The sequence below is a fragment of the Gopherus flavomarginatus genome, chromosome 3 (genome assembly GCF_025201925.1).
Source record: "Gopherus flavomarginatus isolate rGopFla2 chromosome 3, rGopFla2.mat.asm, whole genome shotgun sequence".
NCBI lineage: Eukaryota > Metazoa > Chordata > Testudines > Testudinidae > Gopherus > Gopherus flavomarginatus.
In genome coordinates, this window is record NC_066619.1 from 18,676,026 (window position 1) to 18,692,516 (window position 16,491).

General features: G+C 41.0%; 1 protein-coding gene across 2 annotated transcripts in view; it reads left to right on the forward strand.

Moving 5' to 3' along the window:
- Positions 1-16,491, forward strand: part of DCC (DCC netrin 1 receptor) — a 933,783-nt gene that overhangs the window by 571,007 nt on the left and 346,285 nt on the right. The window lies entirely within an intron of this gene.

The window sequence follows — 16,491 nt, forward strand, 5'->3', positions numbered from 1 at the left end:
GTGTGTGTGTGGGAGGAGATGGAAGAAATAGTCCATATGGAATGGAGTATTTGGCTCCACTTTGAACACTTAGAATATTTGTCATAGGGGAAAAGGTAGGTGAAATTTTAGCACTGTGGTGGTGGGGGTAGCAAAGAGTCCTGATTGCAAGGCTGGTGTTTCTTATACATCAAGGGAAGAAAGGTGTGTTTCTGTGGCATAGAAATGAATAGTTTCACAAGAATTATATACTGCCCTTTCTTGTGCCAATACTGGTGGGGTTTGTTTCTTTATGGAATATTAAACTGTATAAACATAAAAACTATGAATTCATTTTAAACCATATAAGGTAAAACATTTCTAAATGCCTTTAATGTGCTTTCTGTGTTTTATATGATAGTCGTTTACTTGAAGTGGATTCTGCTGTATTTGTTAATTATGTAGAATTGTGGAATATTCAGAAATATAGGCCACATCTACACTTGGAGCTAGGGATGTGATTCCCAGCCCAGTAGAAATACTTGTGCTAGATCTCACTGAGCTAGTGTGCTAAAAATAGCAGTGTAGCTGCGGTAGTACGACAAGTGATGAGGAGTGGCATGGGCTAGACGCCTCCAGTACAAACCCACCTCGATCCCATAGGTACATATTCAGGGTGGCTGCCCGTGCGGCCATAGCTATGCTACTATTTTTAGCGTGCTGGCTCAATGAGAGCTAGCACAGATATGTCTTTGTGAGCTGGGAATCACCACCCTAGCTTGTAGTGTTGATGCAGCCATAGTTCGCTCACACCCTGACCTGGACTGGAAAAAGTAGAAAATTGGTAATTCATAGTTGTTGATAGATTTTAAAACCAGAAGGGACCACTTTGATCATCTTGTTTGACTTGTTTTATAGTCCATGCTATAGAATTTGTTTTGAAAATTGCGCACAGAATCATTTTAAAATTGTAAAGCTTTATTTAAACTCTGCCATTATTTGAAAAAAACAGCGTTCTCCAGTAATGGCCCATAACTGCAGTAACACGCCCACCTACTGTAGTGTTTTAGACCAGTAATATGGAACACTCTAATAACATTGTAATGTGTTGTTAAAGACCATCGATTTCCTGAAAGGCTTTGATGCTGCAGACCTTTCTCCTGTGGACAGTAGTATGCCAGGTAATTGCATTGCAATGCAAATGCAAGTAGTGATTCCAGGTGGGCACAACCAAGGTTTACTGCTAGGTCCAGTGCTCCACACTGAGTATTTGTAAGTCTCCAGTTACTGGCATAACAATTCCCTTACAACAAATACACACGGTAAACAGAAAAGAGAACAGGACCAATGTCCTTTCTCTATGTTTGTTCCTGAGTACAGAATGAATGACTGCCTGAGCTCAAATTTTAAACCTCTTAGCAGTTGGTCACTCCCATTCCCTCTCCCTTGCTATCCAATCCCTTCTTCATTCACTCATTGTTTCTCCGACCAACCCATGTCCAAAATGCAACACCAGCAGCACCTGGGGAAGGCACGGATCACTTCCCAGCCCTCACCCTGAGCCAGCTTCCTTGTGCAATAAGCCCCCACTGTGAACTATGCCTGCTAGCAGGTTATGCAGCTACGCAATGACACTGCTTAATGTGAACCCTGGACAGGGCATGATTTTCATCCTTCTTGTGCTAATGAGACGCTTCACTGGGCAACTCTCTTCGTAGGGCTGACTTATGCTATTAATAGACTGGATGTTTGCACAGCAGGATCAGGCTACACTTGTGCTCCCTATATGGCTCATCACTTTTTACTTGGCCTTTATGCACTTTACACCCGCACAGTGCAGAATCAAGCCAGATTAGTATTTCTCTCCTGCGCAGAGTTACCAGTCGCTAGAAAAGGTGTTACCTTTCCTCTGGGGGAAACATGAACATGAGAAGATGCTTAAAGAAAAAACTTTGGCACAGTAACTATACATAGCACATAACTCTACTGATATTTAGATGGGCAGCTGGGATCAGAACGATACAATGGTACTTAAAAATAAGTTAATCTCTATTAAACATCCTAATGGGGGGGAAAGAGGGGGTTTTGTATGGGGGAAGGGTTTGAGTTTTTTAAAAACTGAATCTTGCATTTAGCTCATGCTTCTGGAATATATTTAGACAGGTGCAACCCTGGAGAAAACGGGCCATCGTGAACGGTAGTGTAGTTTTATTTCTCAGTAGGACCAGTCTAAAGGAAATGGGATAATTCATTACGGTTTCCACCTAGATGTTCAAATGCTGTCAGTAAATTCTATACTTTTGGTCAGTGTTTATGATGTTTGGCATTGGATTAGAATGAAAGTAAAAGAAAATGAAGGCAAAATCCTAAAGAGCTACGGGATACTATTGTAACTGTCTCTATTTCCCTTTATAACTGATGGATTACTTTTTCCTGGCTATTTAATCAGATCTTCAAACAATGCCACTCCAATTCCTCTGAGATGTCGAGAAGGCCAGCATGCACAGATGGCAGAGAAGCCAGCTATAAATACAAATTAAGTGCTGGGGCCGACCATGGTGGGAAGTACATAGCCTTCTCTGTTTAAATTCAGTCAATATACGGTCACCATATCTTTCACACTCAGTGTGAGCTCTGCACTGCACAGCTGTTCAGTTTTGGCCTGTCCACTGGCCTCAAACTAAGGGTTACCCCTAGCAACCATGACAATCTGCTTTTTGCTAAGGCATAGACAATGACCTGTTAAATCCAGTATTCTCTGTTGGTGAGTATTTATGAGAGCCTAATGAAGTTTCAATATAGTCTTTTATAAATAGTTATATACCCCTTTTTGTAACCACTAATTTTGAGAGGACAGTGTCCAAGACATGTAGAAGACCTAACAGAGTTTTCTTTTTCCTATAGCCAGGGTCAGAATTATCAAAAAAACCCTTAGATAAATTAATAATCTTTTTATTCCATAAAGTAACATTATGAGGAAAATAAATAGATGACCATTTATCCTCTATGAGATTCGTAAAATCATGGGTACTGGCATTTTAGTTTGTTGCAAAAATTCTTGGCCAGCCTATGAATTTAAAATTAGGAGTGTCATCTATTCAATGGCTGATATGTAGTCTATTGGAGATATCCAGTATAGTGTCTGGTAGGGGGTAAATCAGAAGATCTTGAGATTCTTTTGTGTCTTAGTTACTATGATCCTGCTCTGATACCAAATCTTGCTGTTGTCATTACTCATAGACTCATAGACTCTAGGACTGGAAGGGACCTCGAGAGGTCATCGAGTCCAGTCCCCTGCCCCTACATAAACATGCAGCTCGTTCATCTTATTCTGACCTGATTTAACAGCAGTTACTCCTGGTTTACAGGAGGAACACTGCTGATGTTAACTATAAAACCAGTGTGAGATCTGATTCAGACTCATAAATTATGTTCAGTGTAAATACTATGGTATGCTGAGTAGAAACTAGACAACACTGAAATGAGTAATGCAAGCTAATGGTTAGTGAGTTTACACAGATTATAACCTTTACTTCTAGAATTCCAGATGGGCTTATAAAATGTTAAATGCTATTTAAATATATATTGGTTAGACATTGGGGAGCAAGTGAGCCTCCTGGGAAAATTAACTGAAATTATAGCTTTTAGCTGAGATTATAGTTATGGAGGCATTGTATTTAACATTATATTATGAACTGTATGAGATAGAAATATGATATATGTATAGTCTATAATACATGGCTTACTCAACAAATTGAAGTCTAGGACTTTGGACTATAGGATACTTAGGCAAATAAATCTTGGGTTAGGGTTCTTTTTCTTTCATTTCATCATCTTTGAAATACATATTGGAGAAATTGCTCTTCTTTCCATAATGAAGGCTGCAATCATTGTCCTGTTATAACCATCCCCTTTGCATCCCTTAAAAATTTTGGAAGTGATTTAAAAAAAAAATTTTTTTTAACTCTATCATCTGCAGCTCAGCTTCCCTGTGTTCTTCAGCCTCCCGCTATGCTCCCAGGATAACCTGTTTTGTTCCTGCTCCCACTAAAAAAGGGCCATCCCTATGGACCTTTTATAATCTGTAGAACCTGCTGCTAGAGGTTTGCTAGAATAAAGCCCCCTCTATGTACTTCATAAAGAGAACAGGATGGTTAATAGTGAAGTTTTTGTTAGTGAATTATTTATTTTTAGAAACTAAAAAACATCACTTGTACATCTGAACATGAAACATGATGGACATGCATAACTGCAGATATGATGGACGTGATCCCAGAGGAAAATTCTCCCCAAAGAACTTGCAAACAATTATTTTCATACTTTCACTCAGATAGATCCTTCAAATAGCTTGGTGGGGGAGGGGAAGAAGCAGTGGGAGGAGAATTATTTACTCCATAGTGTGCAAGAACAGATAAAGAACTAGCCAATATAATCCTGAAAGAATCAACTTGCATAAATGGATAACTGTCAACCATGTTTCTTTAATAAATTTCTTGCTAGTCAAATTTTAACTTATGGATATACAATTTACCACAGATGCGTGAGAATATTATTTACCATTGGGAGCTCCAGACATTATAAGTAGCTAACTTGAAAACAGAAAGATAAAGAAAATCATCTGTTACATAAAATAACTAGACAACAGGAAAGTATATGGGCTATTTATGTTATACAGGGAGGACATACTGTATTGGAAATATTTTAATAATCTGTTATTATGTGTCCATCCGCTGCTACAGGAAATGAGAGAGGCAGTTTCAAACTACAGACTAATAGGGTATGAACTTAGGAAGCCCCCTATGCCAACCTACTTCAACACATCCTTTATGTTAAAGGTCGCCGCCATATATGGATCTTATGCTTTAGCTCATGACCATCTATCTAGGTGAAAGGTCCCAAACGTATATGCTAACTTTGCATTAGCTCAATATACAGGATGTGGCCTGTAAGTCCCTTGTGTTACAGCCAAAATATAGTCTAATATAAACCTATAAAACTATTATAATAAAATAAATAATCAAGCTCATAAGAAAATAAGAAACGTATAAGAAAAGATATATAGGCAAGCAAGGAGGCTAGCCTTAGATATATCTCATGTACCTGTTGTGTACGTCAGTTCATTACCAGGACACTTCTGTAGTTGACTCATGTACCTATGGTCAGAACGTCCCCTTAAATTTTATTTTTAGCTCCCCAAATACTTGTGGTTTTCCATTGGGCCATTTATCTGTTCAAAGTTCATAGGCCTCAAGCCTTACGCTAACCTGTTGAAGCCAATGTCTTACAGGATACAGACCTGTAGGTTTCTTGCATTATTGCTGAATATAATGCAAAGCAGTGAATATAGTAAAGGCAAGCTAGCCCACTGGGCTACAAGCCCCCAGCTGGAGTGGCAGGGGGCAGAAGCACCGAGCCTGGGCTGCCCATGCCCCAGTTGCAGCCACTGGAAGTGGAAGCCTCGAGGAGGATATATCACCCTCATTTCTGCGCTGCCTCTGGAGGTAGGACTGATCTCCCCACCAAGAGTGGCCGTGCAGGGGAAGGACAACTCCTGTCCCTCCCCAGCATGGCCAGACTAATAGCTCAGAGCCCTGGGATCCCAGGAGCAAGGGAGATCAGATTTCATGGCTGTTAAATTGGTAGGGCCCTAGCCTACCCATGCGCCAGGTTGCAATGTCTGGAGTGGGAAGCCAGGCCCAGCTCTGTGGGACAGAAGCTGCCACTCTCAAGCCACCCTCCTCCCTTTCTCTGGGCATTCCCTCCTAACTAGGCCAGGTTTAGTGTTGCAGTGCTGGGACAGAAGGTGCAGCTGCAGCTGGTTGTTGTCCCCTTGGCAATTTAGTATAGGGTACTGTGACATCCTAACACCCCAGTATTCACCACTGCCATGTAATTAGGATATGCCTTATACAAAGTATGCCTTGTGAGGTGTCTAAAAGTCTTGATCTGCTAGAGAGTAATATCTACTTGGGTTGTATGTGAAGTTACGAAGTTTTGCTATGTATGTGTTACTGAAACATATTGTGAGGATGAAAACACCCACAAGTTGCCTTTCAGGTATGACAGTAAAAAGGTCAAACAATGTTAATGGTTTATTGATGAAATGCACACAAGCACAAGGAATACCCCAGGAACTGTGTACAATAGAAACCTCTCAGAGATAGCATTATGCAATGGGAACTGTTGACTCAGGTCACAGCAAAAGAGCTTTCCAGAAAGTGAGGAAAAGATATAAAAGGGGGGAAATGACATCATGGGGGGACCTCACTCTCCCTACAACAACACAACTGGAGACACCTGAGGAACAAAGACTGAACTGTGGGAAATGATGGTCCCAAACTAGAATGATTTTTAGCCTGTGTATGAAAACCTGAGAAAGTCAAGGAAGCTTGGGCCTTAAGAATCTGCCAGTCTGTTTATCATTCAAGGTGAGAATTTGCTAATTTATGTCCTACCTATCTAGTATGTTAAGCTCACTTTGCGGTTTTTGTTTATTTACTGAGGTCATCTGCTTTGATCTGTTTACTATCACTTATAACCACTTAAAATGTATCTTTTGTAGTTAATAAATTTATTTTGTTTTGTCTCTAAAGCTCATACTGGGGACAGAAAGCTGTTGCATACCAGTCTCCATATTGAGGGAGAGGGTGAATTTTATGAGCTTACACTGTATGGTTCTCTGTGCAATGCAAGACGCTACAGTTTTGGGTTTACACTCCAGAGGGGATGTACACTTGCATGCTGGGCAATTCCTTAACTGAGCTCTCCCATGCAGAGCTGATCTCATCATCTGTGTGAATATAGCTGCAGCTGGATGTGTCTCTACCTGTGTGTGTGCAGGAAGGGGTCTTGAAAGCCTGTCACAGCAGCACAGAGTAAGGTAAACCCAGGCTGGTGGGACAGCTGGGCTCAGTGATGCCACATTGACTCTGTTCTCACTGTTTTTCGCCTTATACTCAAGTCTCCCCATATTTTTCTCAAGGCCAATACATTTAACAGACAAACCCTCACATTTTTCCTCAGAGGAAGGAAGAATGAGCTGGAGTTTGTCATCTGTGATATGAAAAGGGACTAGAAAATTTTACAATGCTATTTCCTGTAAGTTAGCCAAAGGTAGAGTAGAACAGGAGGAGAAGGTGTGTGAATTACAAGAAAGTTCTCAGAAGTTGCAGTGCATGCTGCAAAAGAATACATTTTATCGCCTTGCCTTCTCTTTGTATGTTGATAATACAAACTTTTTCCACAGGTGTTTTTTGACAGAGTTGTATGGGTGTGTGGTGTAACTCTGGCAGGTGGGAGCTAGTGCCATCTCTCTCAATGCGTATACTAATTAATGGTGGGTGTATTAAGAATATACTATGTCCTTATCAAGCCTGGAATCCTGCTTCCATCAGTGGCTACTAACTGAAGCTTCAGGGGAAAGCCAAAAAGCCCTAATAACATAAAGCATATAGCCAGGTGTACAGTGCCGTAAATGGAGTGGAGAATGGCTTCCTGAATTCATCATGACCTATCTATGTCCTGAAACTTGAGAGCTGATTGCTTTTATTTAGTATGCAAATGTAAAGCATCGTATAAGCAGTAATATTAATGATAAATATACATTTTGTTCATGTATTTTATGGCTGCCTTCACCATAATATCATGACTGTGAATTTATAATAAAACCATACAAAAATGCTAAGTTAGCCAAATACTTTATGGCATAAAACATTTCCACTAAAGTTGCCTTGTGACACAATCCAGCCTAAAATTATCTGAGCTGAAAGCCTGATAGAAGATGGGTGACTTGCTGAAGGCTACCAACTTCAGGCTGTAGCAGGCCATCACAAGGAACAATTTCGAGTCCATTTTCAAAAGTGACTTAATGAGGACAGATGATTCAGTGGTGGGGGCACTAGCTTTGCTTTTTGGGAGTTCTTGGGTCAAGTCCTTGCTGTGTCACAGGCTTCTTCTGTGACTGTGGGCAAGTTACTTAATGTCACTGTGCCTCCATTTCCCATCTGATAAAATGGGAATATTAGCACATCCTTATGTTAGAAGGGCGTTATTAAAGATTGTGAGGTTCTCAGATACAATGGTAATAGGTCCATATATATATATATCTAGGAGCCAAAGTTCCACTGGTTCTCAATGAGACTTGGACACCTAAGTCACCTCTGAAAATGGGGTTTAGGGACACATTTTCAAAGGGTACTTAATTCACTTCGGAACCTTATTCTGGTTGAAAGTTGACAGGACTGAGGCTCCTTAGTCATTTAGACATGTTTTGAAAATTAAAGTTTAGAATATAACAAAGATGAAAACATTAGGGTCCAATAGGAATATAATAGAATTTTACAAACTTTATTCTGAAAACCTAAAGTGTTTAAGAGAGAATCTCCTATTTATAGCCTAGCAGGGACACTATTATTTATTAAATTATATACAAATAGTTGAATTTATAAATAATATAAAATGGTTATGTTTTCCTCTTAAATTGATAGTTCGTTCTTAGACCCAGCTACATAATGTAATGAATATGTTTTTTTAATTTTCTTAATAGATAATACATTATAGTAATAAATAAAAGTCACGGGAAAGCTGGAAGGCATTTTGCAAACACATTGTATTAAGTGATGCTAATTACAATATCCCTTACTGTATGTTGACCTTACATAGTAACTTCATCAGAATCACAAGATGGAATGAATAAGTGCACAATTAGTCCTAATACTTCAGGATCTGTTAGCAATTAATTTGTTAGGGTAATAGCACTGAATTGACTATCCATGAGTATGAAAAATGATCTACTTCCTAGTCTCATATTAGTTACTTGCAGACAAGTAAGTGTAATTATTAGCACTTAATATAGGAACTCCTACTATAAATTCAGAGCCTTGTTTTCATTTCATTTCATTACAACCTTGAAAAAGAAGAAATGTGTTGTGTTGTGAACAAGCATTATGTGAATGACTAGAGCGTTAAACCCCGGAAGCCTCATTTCCCAAGGAGGAATTTTTGTGTGCAAAGCCAATGTTTTCTTGAACAGTGTTAGAGGCTTTCCCTTCACCCTGTCCACAGGTTCTTGTCATGTGGAAAGAAAGCAGAAGACCAGACGTCCAAAGTGTAGACAATGAGATGTTTATTGGGGTTATTTCCAGCAAACATGTATTCCATAACTCTGACGCCACAGAGTCTTGTTTCCCAGTGTCTCATCCCCCTCTTCTCAGGAGACATAATTATACTTGAAATGCACATCCACAGTCCCACCCCTTACACCTTAGTGGCATGTTTCATTTTGGGTCTGGGGTCTTCATTTCACCTCTTTTGTACCCCATGGGAGGGGTAAGGAGTGAGGTTGTGCTCCAGTCAGGGACGGGCATTTCTTTGGTCTTTGGTTTTATACTTCCCCTCCCCCCCCAGACCCTTTGACCCTCCTGACTGGTTGCTTGATTTTGCCTTGAGATAGGGGTTGAGGCAATCTTAAAGTGTGCTCTGAGTAGCACTTTAATTACTCTTAACTATTCCCATTGCACTAACAAATCCATCTGACAAGGCGGAAGCAACATCATAGTGTCTTTGTCCTTCATTTACACATAGTAGTATAAGAGCATCAAAAAGTCAAACCCAAAATTCTATCCCAGGGCTAACAAACAGACCAGATACTAACAAACAGCTCATGTAATAGTTGCTCATTCAGGTTTGGCACATCCTCAGGCTTTTATGTCTTCACTTACAGTAATATAGCACATTACATAGTGATCTAGCACTGTAGAAAAAAATCCCCAGAATTTGCTGACTCAAGTTTTAGCTCAGCCTTAATAGGTTATAATGTCAGTTAAGTCTGAGGAATTCAAATTGTTGATGTTTACTGCTACCTGCATCTAACAGTTATCCATCTGTTTCCACTCATCTCTGAATGTGACAATTCTCAAAAGTAATGTGCCCTGAGAAGGTTGATGGGTTTGTTTTATTTCCCATTGTGTGTACTGCAGACTGAAACAATATATATATAACGTTATGTGGTTATTTTTTTTGAGTTTTACATTAAGTTACAGGTGAAGAAGAAAGCGACAATCATTATATATGTGATATATGCACGCACATGCTTACTCATAAACAAAGGAAATCAAGTACACAGTGAAGATGTAATAGACATTGCATCTTTTGTTCAAGGTATCAAATAATTAAGCTCTTAAAGGAAGCCCAGCTGCATCAGCATATTTTAGCCATAAACAGAACAGTTAGCTTCTGCAGGGTATTTGGTGCTGACTGTAAAGTGAAAGGAAAAAAGAACAAGAGGAGAGGAAACAAAACAAAATGATAAAGGAGAAGGGCTAATACACATCGCTGGTGAAATTCCAGTGACATCCAGTAGAGGTGAATGTGACTCAAACAGTGATTCCAGTTTCAGAGGAGGCATCATGGAGATTGTTGTTATCCTGCTAACCTGTTCTAAGAGTAGGAAGTGACACAACTGGATCCCAATTTTCAAGCATAAGTGCATATGTCAGGGCACTCAGATCTACTTTCGAGCACTCAAACTGGAAGCAAGGCACATAAAATGGGTGTCTGGGTACCTACAGTAAATGTTGACTTGAATACCCCAATTTACACACTCAAGTTTGGAAGCTGGGCTCCTTTTGGGGGGAATGGAGATTTAAAACAAAGCACAAGATTCCCTCTTGACAATCACAGTTCTCCTAGAACCTTTATATTCCACTATCCTCCACAAAGATTTATTGATTAATAGGGTGAATTAGGGTACCCATGTTAACATTTACAATAGATAGCTAGAAACCCATTTTGTTTGCCTTAATGCCAGCTTGAGTTCTTAAATGTGGAACTGAGTCCCCTGACATTTGTACCCAGGCTTGAAAATAACAAAAAGGCACCTATAAAAATGTGAAATATCAGTGGTAATGTTGAGAAGGAATACAGTGTGCAGGTTCAACAAGGATTCACGCACAATTACAGCAAACTGTCAACAAGTCTAGCATTTCCCTTTGTACCACATTATAGTTTAAAGATTATATATGGATGCAAGGGAGCATAAGCAACTTCCACACAGTAATTTGTAAAATTAATAGGCAGGGATATCTAGGTGCAAAATGGTAATATACTTTTCCATATAAATCACATTGGAGGCAACTCTAAGCTCAAACTGCTTGCAAGTACAGCTCATCTACCTTTAAGAGCTTTGTCTGGATCATTTTTAACCTCTCCAGGTAAAGTAACTTCACTAACCTGGAGTTAAGATTAACATATTCTATCACTTTCTTCAATAAAATAATTCCATAAGAGAACACTGCAGATTTCGCAGAACAAACTCAAATAGTTGAAAGCCATAGCATTTCAAAATAAAGTTACACTTTACAAAAAACAAGTTAAAACGTTTGAAAGGGTGCAAAGATTATCCAACCACCCTTAACTCTGCCTTTTCAGCACCATACTGCAAGTAATGTTTTCCAGGGCACAAATAGGTAAACTTTTGTAATTTTTTTCACTCCTGACTGTCCACCCCTTATGCCGACACATCGGCTTGTGTGACACCATTGGGCTTCCCTTCCCAAAACTATGTGCCTGGCCACCAGGATCCTGAGGTGTAGAGGAGCAGCTCCTTCGCACATAAGAACTCCGTGAAAGAATAGCAAGTGACATTTGGAGGAAAACACAGAGCTGATCTGGAACAGCTGGGTAGCTGATTCTCGCTGCCACTCTTCCCCTGTGCCAGACCCAAACCAGTGGGGTACATGAGTCTGGTCCTATTGGTATCCAGGAGGTGGGGGGGCAAAGCCCGCCAACTTCTAAAGGACCTCCCCCCAGCCTAAGAGGAGGATCCACAGGTCTGTGACACAACTAATTCCGTGGGACAACTAATAAACTTTTGTGATGGGCAGATGAAGTTGTCTTTGGTTGCTGTTGGAGTGCCATTATGAACCATGCAGTGTTGTTATAGTCGTGTTGGTCCCAGGATATTAGAGAGACAAGGTAGGTGAGGTAATATAATTTATTCACCAACCATATTCATTGTAAGATGTCTGCCATTATGCTAGGCATTTAAGATGTTTTGTCTAACGTAAATTGTGCATTTTGTTTCTGAAGTAGAAATCTTAATGTGGAATTTCCAGACTTTTTAGTTTTTTAACTAGTGTTCTCTGATGTGTTTATTTGCAGAAGTGATAGATTATTTAATCCCTAACTCCAGGGTGATGCAGCTTTTTGCATAGGAATTTCCATAGGCTTAAAAATAAGTTTAAGAATTGTTCAGAAGCAGGAATTCTTGCTGATCTGGGACTCTGGTGGCCCATGTAAAGATGGGCTCCAGGCCTTTCCAGAGATTTCCCACCTCCACACGTGGCTATTCTCTGCCATTCCCCAATCAGTGCCTTACAGAGGAAGAATCACTCAGTGGTTAGGGCACTGCTATAGGACTTGTGAGATCAGGGTTCAAGTCTTTGCTCCGCCACAGACTGTAAAATGGGGATAATAGCACTTCCTTACCTCACAGGAGTGATGAAGATAAATACAAGAAAGATTGTGAGGCACTCAAATACTCTAGTAATAGAGGTGTGGGTCATGTAAGTACCTGGGGTAGATGGACCTGTTTACTCCAAATTGCTTCTTTCCTTCTAGGCTAGGCACATGTGCTTACCACATCATTTTGCTGACTTGAGTTATATGTGCTGGGGCTCTGACTTTGGATACTATGTGTCAGCCCAGGGAAATTTAATCCAAGAGTTAACCCTCCGCTTTCTCCTAAACATATTAGTCTCTAATGGAGGCTTAGATGGAGCTGCAATACTAAGCCCCATTGTAATAAGATCACCACATTGATTGTACGCTGTCCGAGTACTGACTGGTTTTATAACTAGTGTGCTAGCCTGTCATCCTCACAACAGGGAAAGAAGGATTTAGAGCTGGAAGCCTTTCTTTTGAGTTGCTGCTTGTTCAAAGGCAAGAAGGGCTTAGACATATCTGAGCATGTTTTGTTTGTGGGGAAACAGCAAGCTGATCATTAGGCATTTTTTGTCAGTAATGTTCACTTGCTGGCTCTGCTCCCTGACACTGAAGGATTTAGAAAAAGAGAGCATGCAGTCACACAAGTGGCCCATTTAGGATGCTGCTTGATCTAGAGCTGGTGGTGCATTTATTCACAGCATATGATTGTCTATACCTGAGCTCCATCCTATCGGGTATAAAATGAAAGAAAATATTACTGATTAGTACAGAAGTTTAGAAACGCTCTAGCCACAGTAGAGTGAATTAAAGTTTGAGAATGAAATGCATTCCACAGATGCCCAGGATCATTATCATTGGGCTAATTCCACACCTTGCCTGGGCATCTTGTAGGTGTGTTAATCTAGGGTGAATCAAGGGATCCATGCCATGGAGATGGAGTAGAGGGGGATGTGGAACAGCTGTGAAGTAACACTGCAAGCAAGATTAGCAGAGTTAATAAAGGAAGTGAGGACCTTCTGCAAATTAGCCTAAATGTCCCTTTATGGAACCTAATACTGTGTCTGCCATAGGAGATCAGGGACCAGGGCCCGAAAGTTTCCCTCATGAGTAGGTGGGGGAATCCTAGAGGTTTGTACTATCCCACTACTTCTGATTGCCCAGTATGTATATCAGTGAGAGTATAATTGTCAGCCCTGCTGCAATAATAATGTTGGCTGAGAACTATACAGATGCCAGTGAAGGCAAGCAGATCCTATGCCCCTGGTATGAAGTAAAAGCTTAGACTAACTACCTAACTAGGTTAGAACACGTGATAGAATTTAATTTAAATGGAGCTATGAGGAAGTCGAATTTCCATCCCAATCCAAATAAAGTCTCCACATGTTGCATAAAGTCAAACTTACCTAGGGCTTGGCTGTTTTCATAACTGAGAAAATACCAAGGTACTTATAGAACAGGAGTACTTATGGCACCTTAGTACTCCTGTTCTTTTTGCAGATACAGACTAACATGGCTGCTACTCTGAAACAAGGTACTTATATGTCATTGTCATCCGGCTGCCTCACAATCATTAATTTGATTTTATCTTCACAACACTCATTTGAGGTATGGAAAAGCATTATCTCCATTCTACAGATGGGGGACTAACAACACAGACTGAATGATTTGCACAAGGTGTTGGGAGGTGGGGCTTTAGTGTCCATGCCTGGTAGTACCACCTAGTGGCAATACTCTGGGCTGTGTCATAGAATCATAGAATATCAGGGTTGGAAGAGACCTCAGGAGGTCATCTAGTCCAACCTCCTGCTCAAAGCAGGACCAACCCCAACTAAATCATCCCAGCCAGGGCTTTGTCAAGCCGGGCCTTAAAAACCTCTAAGGATGGAGATTCCACCACTTCCAGAGGTAACCTATTTCAGCGCTTCACCACCCTTCTAGTGAAATAGCTTTTCCTAATATCCAACCTAAACCTCCCCCACTGCAATTTGGGACCATTGCTCCTTGTTCTGTCATCTGTCACCACTGAGGACTGCTGAGCTCCATCCTCTTTGGAACCCTCTTTCAAGTAGTTGAAAGCTGCTGTCAAATTCCCCCTCACCCTTCTCTTCTGCAGACTAAATAAGCCCAATTCCCTCCACCTTGCCTCATAAGTCCTGTGCCCCATCTCCCTAATCATTTTTGTTGCCCTCCGCTGGACTCTCTCCAATATGTCCACATCCTTTCTGTAGTGAGAGTCCCAAAATTGGACGCAGTCAGGGCCGGCGCTACCATTTAGGCAGCCTAGGCAATCGCCTAGGGTGCCAGGATTATTGAGGGGGCAGCATTTTGCCGGGGGGGGCGGCAGGCTGCTCCGGTTGACCTGCCACAGGCATGCCTGCGGAGGGTCCATTGGTCCGTGGCTCCGGTGGAGCTGCTGCAGTCGTGCCTGCAGACGGTTGGCTGCTCCTGTGGCTCTGGTGGACCTCCCGCAGGCATGCCTGTGGCAGCTCCATCGGAGCCACAGACCAATGGCCCTCCACAGGAATGCCTGTGGCAGCTCCACCAGAGCCACGGGATCAGTGCAGGGGACGGCAAAATGGCTGTGCGCCTAGGGCGCGAGAAACCCTGGCGCCGGTCCTGGACCCAATACTTCAGATGTGGCTTCACCAGTTCTGAATAGAAAATAATCACTTCCCTCAATCTGCTGGCAAGGCTCCTACTAATGCAGCCCAATATGCCGTTAGCCTTTTTGGCAACAAGGGCACACTGTTGACTCATTTCCAGCTTCTCGTCCACTGTAATCCCCAGGTCCTTTTCTGCAGAACTGCTGCTTAGCCAGTCAGTCCCAAGCCTGTAGCAGTGCATGGGATTCTTCCGTCCTAAGTGCAGGACTCTGCACCTCTCCTTGTTGAACCCCATCAGATTTCTTTTGGCCCAATCCTCCAATTTGTCTAGGTCACTCTGGACCCTATCCTTACCTTTCAGCATATCTATCTCTCCACCACAGTTTAGTGTCATCCACAAACTTGCTGAGGGTGCAGTCCATCCCATCATCCAGATCATTAATGAAGATGTTGAATAAAATTGACCCCGGGGCACTCCACTTGATACCGGCTGCCAAGTAGACATAAAGCCGTTGATCACTACCCATTGAGCCTGATGATCTAGCCAGCTTTCTATCCACCTTATAATCCATTCTTCCAATCCATACTTCTTTAACTTGCTGGCAAGAATACTGTGGGAGATCGTATCAAAAACTTTGCTAAAGACAAGGTATATCACGTCCACCTTTTACTGAGGCAGGTATTGACTCCAAGTCTCCTGATTTCCTCTCCAAGGCCCCATCTACTGGACCATTTTTTTTTCAAACTTTTTAATTTGGTGTCTCTTTATTTAAAGATGAAACTTTTTGCAATCTTCTTACATTTAGTGTAAAATGAAGATAAGCCTATATAATTTGTGGCAAGGTTTGACCTTGAAGGGCTAGGTTGTGTGGGGAGAAGCTTGTGGACATAGCTAGATTACATATCTCCAACTACTACGTGTGACCTCACAAACTTTGGAAGTTTTAGATCCCCCACAGTTATTCTTGAAAAATAATTTTTCTTTGCTTTAGATTGTAATAACATTTTCAATGCCCCACAACCCACCTGATTGCCTTCTGTGACAACCCAGAAAACTAGCTGAGAAACACTGTGTTAGACCATCCTAACTATACAGAATAAACTGTAGCCTAAGCTTTCTTCCAAGATCTAATTGCCCTTAATCAAGAATTTTTGTTGTTGTTCTGTGGAAAAGTACATTGAAAACAAAAACATTTTTGGCTTTGTCAACATTCCCACATGAATGTTCAATTTTTTGTGTCAGAAAATCAAAACTGATTTTGGTGGGGTTGATGAACAGTAAAAAAAAAATTAATTTTCTTTCTTTTGGTTTTCTAGTGAAAAACTGGAATTTTTCCGAGAAAGCAGACACTTTCTGCAAACATTTTCAATTAATTTAAAAACAAAATCTTCTGTCAAAAAAGGTATTGTTGGACAATTTTCACCCAGTTCTATTCTACCCTTTTCCTTCAGCACCTCCCAGGAAATGCCCATAATTCCTCCTAAC